This window comes from Excalfactoria chinensis, chromosome 1 (assembly GCF_039878825.1).
Source record: "Excalfactoria chinensis isolate bCotChi1 chromosome 1, bCotChi1.hap2, whole genome shotgun sequence".
NCBI lineage: Eukaryota > Metazoa > Chordata > Aves > Galliformes > Phasianidae > Excalfactoria > Excalfactoria chinensis.
This window is the reverse complement of record NC_092825.1, coordinates 323559-337332: the sequence shown is the minus strand read 5'-3', so window position 1 is coordinate 337332 and position 13774 is coordinate 323559. Positions and strand designations below refer to the sequence as shown.

Here is a 13774-nt window from a genome sequence, read left to right as displayed (position 1 = left end):
CACAATCGGAGGGGCTGGCACAGAGCTCAGCACCATCACAACCCCTCCAGCCCTCACCTGTCAGGGCAGCTCCCTGCCTGCAGCCAGCAGAGGGATGACAGCACACCCAGGAGAGCTCTCAGCTCCCCCTTTGCCCAGGGAGATCGGCCAGAGATGGGCTGAGCAAAGCGCTGTGCCTGGCTGGGTGCTGGGAGCAGAGCGGCACGCTCACAGCAGCCCCAGACTGATGCACTGAGCAAATGAGGAGAGAGGGGAAACAGGAGAGGGAGAAGGGATGGCTCATCGATCAGCCTGCGGTGGCCGCAGCGTGCTCCAGGCTCCACGGGTACTTCTGCTGCCAATAGATTTTCCCTCTCTCTGCCTGCCGGGGTTACTGGGTCACACTGGGGATGGGCAGATGTTTACAGGCCACTCCTGCGGCATTTGGGAGCATCACAGAATCCCCGAATGACTTTTGATGGAAGGGACCTTCCAGGTTATAGAATCCCAGAATGGCTTTTGATGGAAGGGACCTTCCAGGTCACAGAATCACAGGACCACACATGACCCGACCTGCTGGTCACACTTCTCTTGGTGCAGCCCATGATCTGGTTGGCCTCCTGGGCTGCCAGCACACATTGCCAGCTCACGCTGCGTCTTTCATCCACTGACACCCCCAAATCCTTCTCAGGGCTGCTCTCAAGCCATTTGGTCATCAGATTCCATGCCCTGCCATGGGCTGTGTGCCCCCCACCCACCCAGGCTTCCTCCAGGCTTGGGGTAATCCTGCCCTACAGCCCCCGCTGTGTCTGTCCCAGCTCCCATCAGGACCACAGTCCTTCCTCCCTGGCTGCCCTTCCCTTACACAGCACAGGCTCAGAGTTGGAGCCATTGGCCACACCGTGCAGGACTGACTGCCCTGACCTGTGGGTTCCCTGTGCCATGTGGGCAGCTCAAGGGAGCAGGCAGGGCTCACAGAGGGCTCCAGGATGGGTGGGAGCCCCAGGAGCTCCTTTCCCATGCACAGACTGAGCCCATCCCAAAGGAGTGTCCAATTCCCTGCCAGGCATGGGCAGCCGGGCAGGGGGAGCCCTGGGCCCTCTGGGTGTGCAGAGCCCCGTGCCCAGGGCAGCCCAGCACTGAGAACCAGCCTGCACCAGGAAAGTGGTGGAGGGGGGGGTGGCTGTGATGAGAGCAGCCTCACTCGGGAGCACCACATCAGGGGGCTCTGCACCCCCACACAGTAACTCCAGCACCAGCGGTGCGTAGCCACGTAGCCATAGGAACATCACTTAACACGGTCACCTTGGTAACTGTGGCTGCACGCTCTGAGCAGCACGTGCAGGGCCCTGTGCACCTCGTGGGCTCCCAGATATCATGCTCAGGTGCTGCCTGCTGCAGGTCGCACCCATAGGGATGTATGGATGTGCCAAGAGCCTCTGCCCACCCTACAAGTCAGAGCCCAGACCCGGCCCCACACACACAGCTCAAAGTCCACATGCATGCAAAGATGCATCTGAGAGGAGCCCAGTGCTGTCAGAGCAGCCAGCTGCTGCCTCTCGCTGCCCACAGCACTGCTGGGCACAGCTGGGCATGAACTCAGCTCCAGAGGTGGCACAGCCCAAGGACAAGTAAAGCCGAGCGTTAGATTCCTGCACATCCAGCTGCATCTCAGCGTGCACCTCTGTGTCCCTGCAGAGCAGTGCAGCCCTCAGGCAGTGCAGCCCACATCCCATGGAGTGTGGCAATGCCATGGCCCAGCCTGACCTAGCTGGTGCCCAGCACTGCCCCATAGAGATAGGGCTGCACAGAGCTCAGGGTGGCCCCACATCTGCTGCAAGTGTCACAGAATCACTGAGACTGGGAAGGAGCTCAGTCCAATCTGAACCCAGCCCACCATGTCCACTGCCCACGTCCCCAAGTGCCCCATCCCTGTGCTGACCCAACACCCCAGGGATGGGGACTCCCCCCTGCCCTGTGCAGCTGTGCAGTGCTGAGCGCTCTTTGGAGCACAGCTTGGTCCCCATCTCCACCCTGACCCTCCCAGCGCACCGTCAGCCCATCCCCTCCCGTCCCATCGCCATTCCCTGCGGATGGAGACCAACCCCTCCTTCACTCCATCCTCCTTTCAGGAGGGGCACAGAGCGCTGAGCTCTCCCTGAGCCCCTCAGCCCCACACTGCCCCATCCCCTCCCTCAGTGCTCCCCACAGCGCTGAGCTGCAGCCCCAGCAGTGCCATGCAGAGGGACGGGCACCTCCTGCTCTGCTGCCTGCTCTGCTGCTGCTAGCAGCCAGGATGCCACTGGCCTTCTTGGCCACCTGGGCCAATGCTGGCTCGTGTTCAGCCAAGGGTCGACCAAGACCCCCAGATCCCATCCTGCACCCTCTAAGCTCCATCTCAGGAGCAGCACAAGGCGGTGAGAAGCAAGGAACACAAAACCTCCCCAAGTTACACAGCCCACCCCACCGCCACCGCTCCGACTGCCACCATCACCACCAAAGGGATGGTCCCATCACCACCAAAGGAATGGTCCCATCATCACCACCTGGCTCAGCCTCACCAACACACCCCTCACTCATGGGATTTCTGCCCCCCCCCCTCCACATCCCCCACTGCCATTCCAGGCCCCTGCAGCAGGGTGCATGGTGGGGTTGCATGCTGCAGGGTGCAGGGCTCAGAGGGCTGTACCTGACCTGTTCCCGGTGACTCGGTGCTGCCCTGGTTCAGCCACTACCCGGAGCTGCTGTCGGGGGGGATGCCACCCCAGAAAGCCATCCTGCTGCTGGAGGAGCCCGGGACTCCCGGCCGGGGCCCTGCTCGGATGCCCCGCTTAGCCCCGCTAATAGGATAACGCTGCCTCCATCTGCTTGTCTGAGGCCGAGGCCAATCGCCTCCCGCCCCGTCCCACCCCTCCCAGCAGCACAGGGCAGAGCTTCAGCACCCGCAGCACACAGGGAAGCACTGCGGGCTGCAGCCACACAGGGCAGACCAGAGCAGGACAGAGCAGACTCCGGGCTTGGCTGTAGCCCCCCTGCGTCCTCCAGGCATGGGCTGCTGCTGGGGTTAGGAACAAAGCCCTGCACGGGGAGTGCCTTGGCCCGGCCCAGCTCCCCAGGGCTCTGCTCCCACTGGGATCTGCTGCTTTGCTGCTGAGCATGAAGGACAAATCAGGCCTTGGTCAGAGCGCTGCCTTCCGGGGAGCAATCTGCCGCTAAGTGTTCAGAAATGATGCTGCCGCAGCGTGCAGGTGTGAGTTGTGGGTGCCCTGTTGGACAGGAAGGGCTAACTTCACTGAACACGCAGGAAAAGAACAGCTTGGAGAAATGCTCACCTCTTGTTGCAAGCACACCTCGAGCCCGCTGCACCTGCCCTGCACTTGGCAGCCTGTGCTCAGGCAGCTGACACAGCCCTGTAACGCTGCCAGAAAGCACCACTAAGTGCACAGCTGCTTCATGGCCCGGAGCTGCCCGGCACAACACGGCACAGTGCAGCACTGCATGGCACAGTGCAACATTGCACAGCGCAGCACGGAGCAGCACGGAACAGCACGGCGCGATGTGGCACAGCACAGCATAGCAAGGTGCAGCATTGCACTGCACAGCGTGGCACAGCATGGCATGGCATTGCACAGTGCAATGTTGCATGGCACAGCACAACATTGTGTGGCATGGTGCAGCATAGCATGGCATTAGCAGCACTGCATGGCACGGCACGGCATAGCATGGCATGGAGCAGCATGGCATGGTGCAGGATAGCATGGCACAGAGCAGCATAGCATGGTACAGTGCAGCATAGCATGGCATGGAGCAGCATAGCACAGCATGGAGCAGCATTTCATGGCATGGAGCAGCATGGCATGGTGCAGGATAGCATGGCACAGAGCAGCATAGCATGGTATGGTGCAGCATAGCATGGCATGGTGAAGCATAGCATGGCTTGGAGCAGCATTGCATGGCATGGAGCAGCATTTCATGGCATGGAGCAGCATGGCATGGTGCAGGATAGCATGGCACAGAGCTGCATAGCATGGCATGGAGCAGCATGGCATGGTGCAGGATAGCATGGCACAGAGCAGCATAGCATGGTATAGTGCAGCATAGTATGGCATGGTGAAGCATAGCATGGCTTGGAGCAGCATTGCATGGCATGGAGCAGCACAGCATGGCATGGAGCACCATTTCACGGCATGGAGCAGCATGGCATGGTGCAGGATAGCATGGCACAGAGCAGCATTGCATGGTACGGTGCAGCATAGCATGGCATGGAGCAGCGTTGCATGGCATGGAGCAGCACAGCATGGCATGGAGCAGCACAGCACAACATGGAGCTGCATTTCATTGCACGGAGCAGCATGGCATGGTGCAGCATAGCATGGCATGGTGCAGGATAGCATGGCACAGAGCAGCATTGCATGGCATGGAGCAGCAAGCATGGCATGGAGCAGCATGGCATGGTGCAGGATAGCATGGCACAGAGCAGCATAGCATGGTATGGTGCAGCATAGCATGGCATGGTGCAGCATAGCATGGCATGGTGCAGCATACCATGGTATGGAGCAGCATTGCATGGCATGGAGCAGCATTGCATGGCATGGGGCAGCACAGCACGGCATGGAGCTGCATTTCATGGCACGGAGCAGCATGGCATGGTGCAGGATAGCATGGCACAGAGCAGCATAGCATGGCATGGAGCAGCACAGCACGGCATGGAGCAGCATAGCATGGCATGGAGCAGCATAGCATGGCATGGAGCAGCACAGCACGGCATGGAGCAGCACAGCATGGCATGGAGCAGCACAGCATGGCATGGAGCAGCACAGCATGGCATGGAGCTGCATTTCATGGCATGGAGCAGCATTGCATGGCATGGAGCAGCATTGCATGGCACAAGGCAGCAGAGCACAGCACAGCACAGCGACTCCCCTGCATGGAAGAGCTGAGCACAGCCCACGCAGCACTGCCCTCCCCTGCACAGGAACACGCAGCACGGCCCACGCGGCTCAGCCCACGCAGCCCTGCACACACAGCCTGAATTACCAGCAGGATTTACAAGGTGAAGCAGCACCGCGTCGTAAGGGCCCTGGCAGGAAGCTGCAGGCTGTGAAAAGCTCCTGCTGAATGCAGACCCACGCTCAGAACAAAAAAGCACCTCTCTATTCTTGTTCCTCAGCATTTTACGTTTCCTTTGTTCCAGCCCCTGCTTCCGTGCCTTCGCCCCAACGCCCGCCATGCGCTGTGGGCTGCACGCCTGGGTCTGGCTCCTCCTGAGCCTCAGCCCCACAGCAGCATCCATGGGGTCAGCCCATGCACGGAGCTCCCTCTGGTTTTGCCACAGCCCAGGGTGGGATTCAAGGATGCACACGTGGCAAATGCATACAGAGAACAGGGTTGGCAGGGAAGGGGGCAGAAACCAGGCTCCCCTCAAGCCCAGCACTTGTTGGACTGGGCACGGAGCAGCAGGTGGGAGCACCCCTCAGGTGCATGCACACAGCACCAGCAGCCAACAGACCCCCGTGGGCAGGGGGACGGGCTGGGGTCAGGACTGGCACCACGAGACCCCTGGGAGGGAGATGGCTACTGAGAGGAGCAAGCAGGAAAAGAAGGGCAGAGATTGGGGTGGAAATCAGCCCCTCAGCCAAGCGGAGGAAGGGACTGGCCCCAAACCTGGGGCAGACATTTGCCTCCTGCTGCCTTCCTCCCACAGGACACCTCTCTCTTACATCCCCCCCAAGCTGGGCCTTACAGACCCACCAGCCATGGGCTTCCCAGCTCATCCCGTGTGCTTCCCCACATCCCTCCATCCCCAGTGCAGCTCCTGCTGCCCCGTTCCCTCTCTGTGTCACACTCTGGCCATAGCACAGAGCCAGTAAGCAGTGCCACATTCCTCCCCTGCCCAAAACCCTTCAGTGCACTGGAAGGCAGCACACAGCCCCATCCTGCTCCTGGCACTCCTCACACACCCTCCACCACTGCTTTGCTTCCAGGGGCTCTGGCAGCTTTGGGCAGGGCAGGAGAAGCCCCACAGCACATGGCAGCGCCTGAGCAGCCGGGGCTGGAAGAAGCACCACAGCAACGAGGTGACCAGGAGCCTCCTGTCCATTGAGAGCAGTGGTGTTTGTCCCAGAGATCCTGGATCTCAGCTGGGTGGAGCAGGGGGATCCCATTGGATGGGACATGCTGCATCCAAATGGAATGGGCCAGGCAGGCCCCACTGAGCTGTTCTCCCCAGGCCCTTTCTGCTCAGTGCCTCCTCGAGGTGCATCATGCTGTGATGTCCCGCTCCTGACTCACGACTGCTTCTGCATGGTGCACTGCAGGGGTGCCTGTCTGGATGCACCCCATCCCCTTCAGCCCAACACACTCCATCCTTTCACAGCCCTCAGCCCCCCACGCTGCTGTCCCAGAGCGGAGGTCAGGTCCCCATCCCCACTGCCCCACACGGGCTGCCCCCCAGGCAGGGGCTGCAGGGCCCTCACCATCCTCACCCCTGTGCTGGCAGGGCTGGGGCATTCCCCAAGTCAGGAAGGGTAGGAAAGTGTGGCGCTTACCTGAAATGACTGTCACGGGCACGGGGTCACAGCACTCCCTCCTCATCAACCTGCAGACAACAGACAGCGAGGTCAGCATCAGTGCAATGCACCCCACACCAATCCCCAGCCACGGGACACCCACGTCCTCCCCAGGATGGCAGGATGGGGATCCCATGGATCCTGGAACTGGAGCATCCCAGAGCAAACCCCCAGGCCAGCAGGGGATGTTCACAGCAATGCTGTGCCCCACGGGCTCCCACCGTGCCCTGCAGGCTGAGGGGCTGCCAGCCCCATGGCACAGCATGCTGAGGTTATGTCTGAGCACAACGCGGCTCCCCAAGAGCCACAGGAGGAGAGCAGGGAGCCGGAGGGACCCCATGTGCCTCTCCCACCCCTCGGCAGCACCGAGCCTGGGAGCAGAGCCTCCAGCCCAGCAGTGCCAGGGGTGGGCTCATGGCTCAGGCAGCAGCAGAGCCCACCTCCAGCAGCACAGGGAAGTTCTCCAGGCTGAACTCGGAGCAGCAGCAGGCAGCCGGGGGGGAGCAGAGTGTTTCCATAGTGCCTGGGCTCTCCTGCGCGCTGGAAATGTGCGTGCTCTCTCTCCTCACTCCTCATTAAAGATCCTTTCTGGGTGTGTGGCTGAAATGGCTGCTGCGTTGTAGAAAATTAAAAATGTATGGCTTGGGATTTCTTGTTGTGCTGCAGATGGTGCTGGCGGTGTAAGGTGCTGGGGGGGAAGGGGCGGCCGCGAGGATCCCATTTCTGCCCATGGTGCACCGCAATGGGTGCTACCAGGCTTTAACATCGTACGAGATGCACTCCAGCACCCAACAGCAGAGGCACCACGGGCCCTGCAATTCACCCAGCTGCTATTGTGCCTCTGTAAAGCGATGCCCTGAGGTCCCAGGGGTCCCTGGCACGACGCTCCGGACACAGCTGTCACCACCCTGCTGCCCTCAGCCTGCGGGAGGCTGGCAGGACGGCTGCGCTGCTGACACAGAGGAAACCTACCACCCTTGTTTGTGTCGGACCTGAACAAAACAGTGTGGGGCACATCTGTGTCCTGCTGCCATCCCTGAGCACTGGGAACACGAGGCTGGGACAGGCAGTGCTGGGGCAGGGACTGCTGTGCCCGCAGGGACAATGAACTTGGACAGGTCCAGCCTTGCAGAGCTTGGGGATGGAGTGGGGACAAGCTGGGCACAGGGGGGCAGGGGGTGGGACCCCCACACAGCCCATCACACACAGCCTCAAATCCTTCAGCATCGCCCAAAGAGGCAGAGCAGCCCCCACCCCTGTGCCCTGCTGCTGCCAGTGCTGCAGGCAGACTCACTGGCTGCAATTAGGACACGGGAATGAGGCACTGTGCGCTGATGCAGAGCAGGAGTTCCCCATTCACCAAAGCCTTCTCCTGCAGCCCATGCTCCCCACTTACCCCACTGCTTCAGGCAGCCCCAGCCCTGAGTGCAGTGGGGTTGGCTGGGAGCTGCACACCAGGGCTCTGTGTCACCGCGGGTGGCACAGCCCCAATGCCCATCCCCACTCCACACCCTCTGGGCTTCCATGTGAGCATCACACGGGAGGTTAACCCGACCACCCCAACACAGGCAGTGGCCTGGGCTATGGGAGCCTTCCCCTGAGCCCATCCTGAGGTCCAGGCCTGAGGCTGCTGCTCCCAGATGGGGCTCAGCCCTGGGGCTCCCAGCCCCCCCCCCAGCCAAGCACCCCGTGCACTTCTCCTCTGTCCCCCCATGGCCACTGCAGACAGTGCTGGGAGCAGAAGAGTGGTTTGGGAGCGGGCACAGCCCTGCCCCTTATGAGCTGGTGCCACTCACAAGGGAAGGCAGAGAGGGCTGGAGCTCAGCGAGTTGCCAGCCAGGTCTGGATGCTCCTCTCCTTCCCATCCCTCTGTGCTCCCATGACTGAGACCTGGCACAACACTGACCGTGTGAGTGTGCATCCCATAATGTCACAGTGCCAGTCTGCATGGGAAGCAGCTCCGGGGATAAATTCAGTGCTTAGAACACAAGCATCTCCTCCCAGCTCTGATAACAGGCAAAGATGCATGAGTTTATTATTGGGCCTGATAAATTAAACTCTTCACAAGAGGAATAAATTATGCAGATGATCCGCAATGTGTTCAGACTGCTGCTTGTGCATCAGCCCGGTCCCCAAGGAGTCTGCTGCTGCTGAGGGGACTCAATGGGAGCACTGTGGAGCCGCTCTGCCCTTCCTGCTCAGTGGCCTCAGTTTGACTCTTGCTGTGGATACCCAAGTTTTGCTCCTTGTCACCCAGCTTCTTCCCCTCGCAGGGTAACAGGGCCTGCAGCCATCACAGCAGCTGGTCCCCAGCAACACAACGGCGATCTGAAGTGAGAGCAGAAGCGATGCTGTCCATAAGACAGAGGTGGGAGCTGGGGAGCATCTGGAGGTTCCTCTCTTTAAGGGGCTGAGGGAATGCATCTGCATGGAAAGACGTCCCCAGGGCTGCTGTGGGGCCAATGGGGATCGCAGAGATGGCTGCAGCTGGGGCTCACACGGAGACCTTCCAGCCTGCTGAGCTGTTCCGTGGCCACAGCCCCATGGAGGAGCAATGCCACGTGCTGCCTCCAGCACACAGCCCTGAGCGGTGCCCTCCAGCTCTACAGAAGAGGCCGTCACACATCCCCAAGTCCTACAGAAGGGGCCATCACACAGCCCCACGCCCTATAGCTCCACAGAAGAGGCCATCCCACAGCTCCAAGCCCTATAGAAGGGGCTATCCTGCACCCCCAAGCCTTACAGAAGGGGCCATCCCACAGCCCCAAGCCTCACAGAAGATGCCATCCTGCATCCCCAAGCCCTACAGAAGGAGCTATCCAACAGCTCCAGGCCCTACAGCTCTACAGAAAGGGCCATCCCGCATCCCCAAGCCCTACAGAAGTGGCAATCCTGCATCCCCAAGCCCTACAGAAGGGGCCATTTCACAGCCCCAGGCCCTTCAGAGGGGCCCATCCTGAATCCCCAAGCCCTATAGGGGGGCATCCTACATCCCCAGACCCTACAGAAGAGGTCACCCTGCTGCCCGTGGTGCAGCCCTCATGCCCGGCATCAAAATGGGAGCTGCAGGTCCCTGCAGAGCGAGGCCCAGAGGAGTCCTGCTGTGGAAGCCTTGTGCCATGTGGGCTCCATCAGCTCCAGCCATGGGCTGCGCCGGGCGCACGCTGCGCTTCCTGCCATTCTTTAAGTCTCCACTGAGGATGTGTGTAAAAAGCAGAAGGATCCGGGCCAGGAAGCCCAAACTGCTCCTTAAACACGCGGCCCCGCAGGCTTCAGAGAGCAGCCCAGTGCCCCCCAGAGCTGCTCATCCCGACAGCAAATCCAGCATCACAAACTCACGTTGCTGCTGCCACAGAGGATCTGTCAATATTTAATGCTGAAGAGCTCCTCGCCAACCCTCCTCTCCGGTTACACCAGCCAGCAGCTCAGCAGCCGGGGCAGCCGATCCCACAGTGCTGGGGCTGAGCCTTGGGAGGTTCCCCCGTTGCCAGCATCGGGCCCCCTCCCCACTTCAGCGGTGGAGCCGATCGTCTGATCCCGTTGTCACAGTTACAGCAGCTCAGCTGCCTTTAGGAGTGGGATGGCAATTTACTCTTTGTGCTCGTTTCAGCTCCCAGGCCTCCCTTGCTACAGATCCCACCCCACGGCTCTGTGCCCCATAGGGGCGGCTGTGCCTCCGCTGCCCCCCACCCAGAGCACAGCCTGAGCCGGGCACAGCACTGGGTGGAGGTGGGCAGCGTGGGGCAGGACATGGCCGTCCTTGAGCCACCTGGGAGGTGACCTCATCCCACCCCAATCCTGGGAGCACCAACTGCTTCCTTCCTCGCTCATCCCCTCCTCGTCACGCTTCTACAACTGAATGCATGGAGCAACACGCAGATACTACAGATTACTCACTCTCGAGCCCAAACCAACACTGGGAATGCTGAGCTGTTGTATGACACACAAACTGTCCCCCTCCTCAAAAGAACAGGCTGTTATCTAAACAGAGAGCTCTGCAATGTTCTCCTTTGTGCCCCTTCCCCCCTTTGCCACCCACACACCCCACACACTCCGAACGGGCACTGAGACCTCACGCTGGGCACCACAACTTGGTCCTAAATGAAAGCACAACTTCAATAAGCAAACAGGACACAAAAACATGCGCTGTGCTGCCACACGTGCTGCTCACGGCACGCCGCTATCGAGGGAGACATCATGAGTTTCCAAGTGAAACTGGTGGAGCTCTGGGGGGGGGGGGAGACCCTGCCGTGCCCCCCGAAGGGTCCATCCCTGTTTTCCTGCAAGTGCTGCCTGCATGGAAGCGACGCAGCCCTGCATCCCTCACCCTGCATCGCACCCAGATGTGGCTCAAACCCAGTTTGCTCCGTGCTTCCATCCCAACAGAGAACACCGTGAGCATCACTACTCAGGCTCTGGAGTTTGCTGCTCCCCTGACCCAGTTTGAGGACAGCAGGAGGTCAGCACGGTCTCATTTTCCCATCAGCACAACAGGGACAGCAGAACCCATCAGCCCAGGCCTGGGATAGCAGCCATCCCAGTCCTGCAGTGGTATCACCCAGCAGAACCCAGAGGAGAAGCGGTGTCTGCACGCATTTTGCTCACACACTGAGCACAGAACACGTGCAAAAATGGAGCACTGAGCGCTGTGTGCAGAGCCCAGGGAGAAGGTCTGCGTCTACAGATGTCAGACCTGTTGGGAAGCAGCGATGTGCCCCCACCAGCAATGCCCCTGCACCACCCCCGAGCTCCTGGAGCACACTGCAGGCGTCACGGCCCCTATGGGATGCACGCTGCGCCCGTGCGTGCTGCCAGCACAGCTCCTGCTCCCCAGCACACATCCGACCACAAACCACGGCCCGTTCCCAGCACATCCGTGTCGCTGCGTCTCCCAGCACGTTCAGTCCACTTAAATCTCAGCCCTTCTCCCCCAGATCCCAGCCTCCCTACGGCCCTTCTTTCCAGCCCACCCCTCACCCCCCAGCACAGCGGTGCCGCGGCTCAGGTCCCGACGCCTCCCGCCTCAAACCCCGACGGCTGCCACCCCGTGTGCGCATCCCAGCTCACATCGCAGCCTCGCTTCGAAACCACCCGCCCGCTCAGCCCCCACCACGACCCGAATTCACACCCGCACCGGACGGCTCCGCTCCCGGCACGGCTCCCACCCGGGCACCCCCCGGCCCCGCGCCGCGTCGCTGCCCACTCGGGCACCCGTCCCGCGTGGTGACCCGCACCGTTCCCGGCAGACAAAGCCCGGTCCCACGGCTCCGGCCGCCCACGGACCTCCCCCCCCCCTCCACGCCATTCCCCAGAAGGGCCGCGTCTCCCCCCGCCCTCAGCCCTCGGAGCCCCGCGGAGCTCAGTGTCCGCGCACCCCCACGGCCCTCGGAGCGCTCCGCGGGGCAGAGCATCCCCCGCCGCCCCCTCCCTCCCCCCTCCTGGAGCCGCCGATACCTGCGGGGCTGCGGGGCCCGACCCACCATAGCCGCGGCGCGGCCGGAGAGCCGCAGAGCGGAGCGGGCGGGGGCGAACGGGGCGGATCGCGGCGGATCCTCCGCGCTCTCGGCCCCCGCCGCCGGCAGCGGGGCGTTAGTTTAACGAGTCGTCATGGCAACGGGGAGCGCTGTGCGCGGGGAGCGGAGGGCGGAGGGAAACTTTGGGGACGGCGCCCGGGGGGGGGTCTGCGCCCCGACGGCCGCGCTGCCGCTCCCGGACCCTCCGCGCTCCGAAGCTCCGCGATCCCCCCGCGCTCCCCGAGCCTCAGAACGAGTGTTCTGCGGACCCCCGATCGGCCCCATTCCCCCCTAGACCTCGCCCCCCGCTCACGGCCCTCTCTCCGAGCCCCCGCTCCGACCCCGGCCCGGCCCGGCGGCAGCGGCGGTCCCGGGGCTCCCGTCGGAGCGGGGCAGCGCAGCCCCCGGCCCTGCGCTCCCGGGATGGACCGCGGCGCCGTGGGGAACCAAGAGCGGGGAATTGGGTCCTGAGCGCAGCCACAGCCACGGCCCCACAGCCCGGCCCTGCAGCAACAGCCGCAGCACTGGGACTGACCCATCCCCACCGACCCCACGGCAGAGCCCTGGAGCTGACTGAAACCCCCTGAGCTCACAGCAAAGCGATGAGGCTGACCCATCCTCACTGACCCCACAGCAAAGCTCCATGCCAGCCCATTCACCGACCCCACTGTCGGTGTTGGTGCCCCATCCCTGTGTCCCACAGCTCCCAGCAGTGCCCCAGCCGTGTTCCCCAGCGCAGCCCCATTACCTGCCACGTGCTTCTGCCCTACTGCTGGCACCAGCAGAGCCTGACCCTACAGGAACCCCGTGGCCGCTGGCTCAGCCCCTTTCCTGCCAGGACCCTTGACCCCACGTCCTGCCCGTCGGGCTGGGGCGGCGGTGTGTCACACACACACACACACATCCAGGGTCACGGCCTGCCCACATCACCCGCGTGCACAAGCGTGGCTGTGCATGGGTCACGCCTGGGTGACGTCGTGCAGAGCCCAGGGTGGGTGTGCAGGAGGGGACAGGATGTGCCCCCCCGTCTTATCTGGGGAGTCAGGAAACACCTTGAAGCCACTGAGAGTTCCTTCCTGCTGCTGGGAACTGTGAGGCTGGGAGGAAAGCCCTGAGCAAAGCACCGGCAGTGCGGACTGATGGAGGGACAGATGGATGGAGGGAGGGATGGGTGGAAGGAAGGACAGATGGATGGATGGGTGGATGATGGATGGATGGATGGAGGGAGGGATGGATGGAGGGATGGATGGAGGGATGGATGGATGGATGGATGGATGGATGGATGGATGGATGGATGGATGGATGGATGGATGGATGGATGGGTGGATGGATGGAGGGAGGGATGGATGGGTGGATGGAGGGAGGGATGGATGGATGGATGGATGGATGGATGGATGGATGGATGGATGGATGGATGGATGGGTGGATGGATGGATGGATGGATGGATGGATGGATGGATGGATGGATGGATGGATGGATGGATGGACGGAAGGAAGGATGGACGGATGGATGGAGGGACGGATGGATGGATGGATGGATGGATGGATGGATGGATGGATGGATGGATGGATGGATGGATGGATGGATGGATGGATGGATGAAGGAATGCGTGGATGGGTGGATGGATGGAAGGAAGGAAGGAAGGAAGGAAGGAAGGAAGGAAGGAAGGAAGGAAGGAAGGAAGGAAGGAAGGAAGGAAGGAAGGAAGGAAG

General features: G+C 61.8%; 1 protein-coding gene across 7 annotated transcripts in view; it reads right to left on the bottom strand.

Annotated features, from left to right (window-relative positions):
• SHANK3 (SH3 and multiple ankyrin repeat domains 3) overlaps positions 1–12932 on the bottom strand; it is a 275165-nt gene extending 262233 nt beyond the window's left edge. For 5 of the 7 annotated variants that reach the window (XM_072344169.1, XM_072344200.1, XM_072344220.1 and 2 more), the window contains exons 1-2: positions 12003–12096; positions 6528–6577 (exon numbers count right to left, since the gene is read on the bottom strand). The gene's annotated coding sequence lies outside the window, so the exon portion shown is untranslated. Of the gene's footprint in view, positions 1–6527; positions 6578–12002; positions 12097–12809 lie in introns of those variants that run through there. The other 2 variants (XM_072344180.1, XM_072344189.1) reach the window with 2 other exon arrangements.
• Positions 12933–13774: the final 842 nt, after the last annotated feature.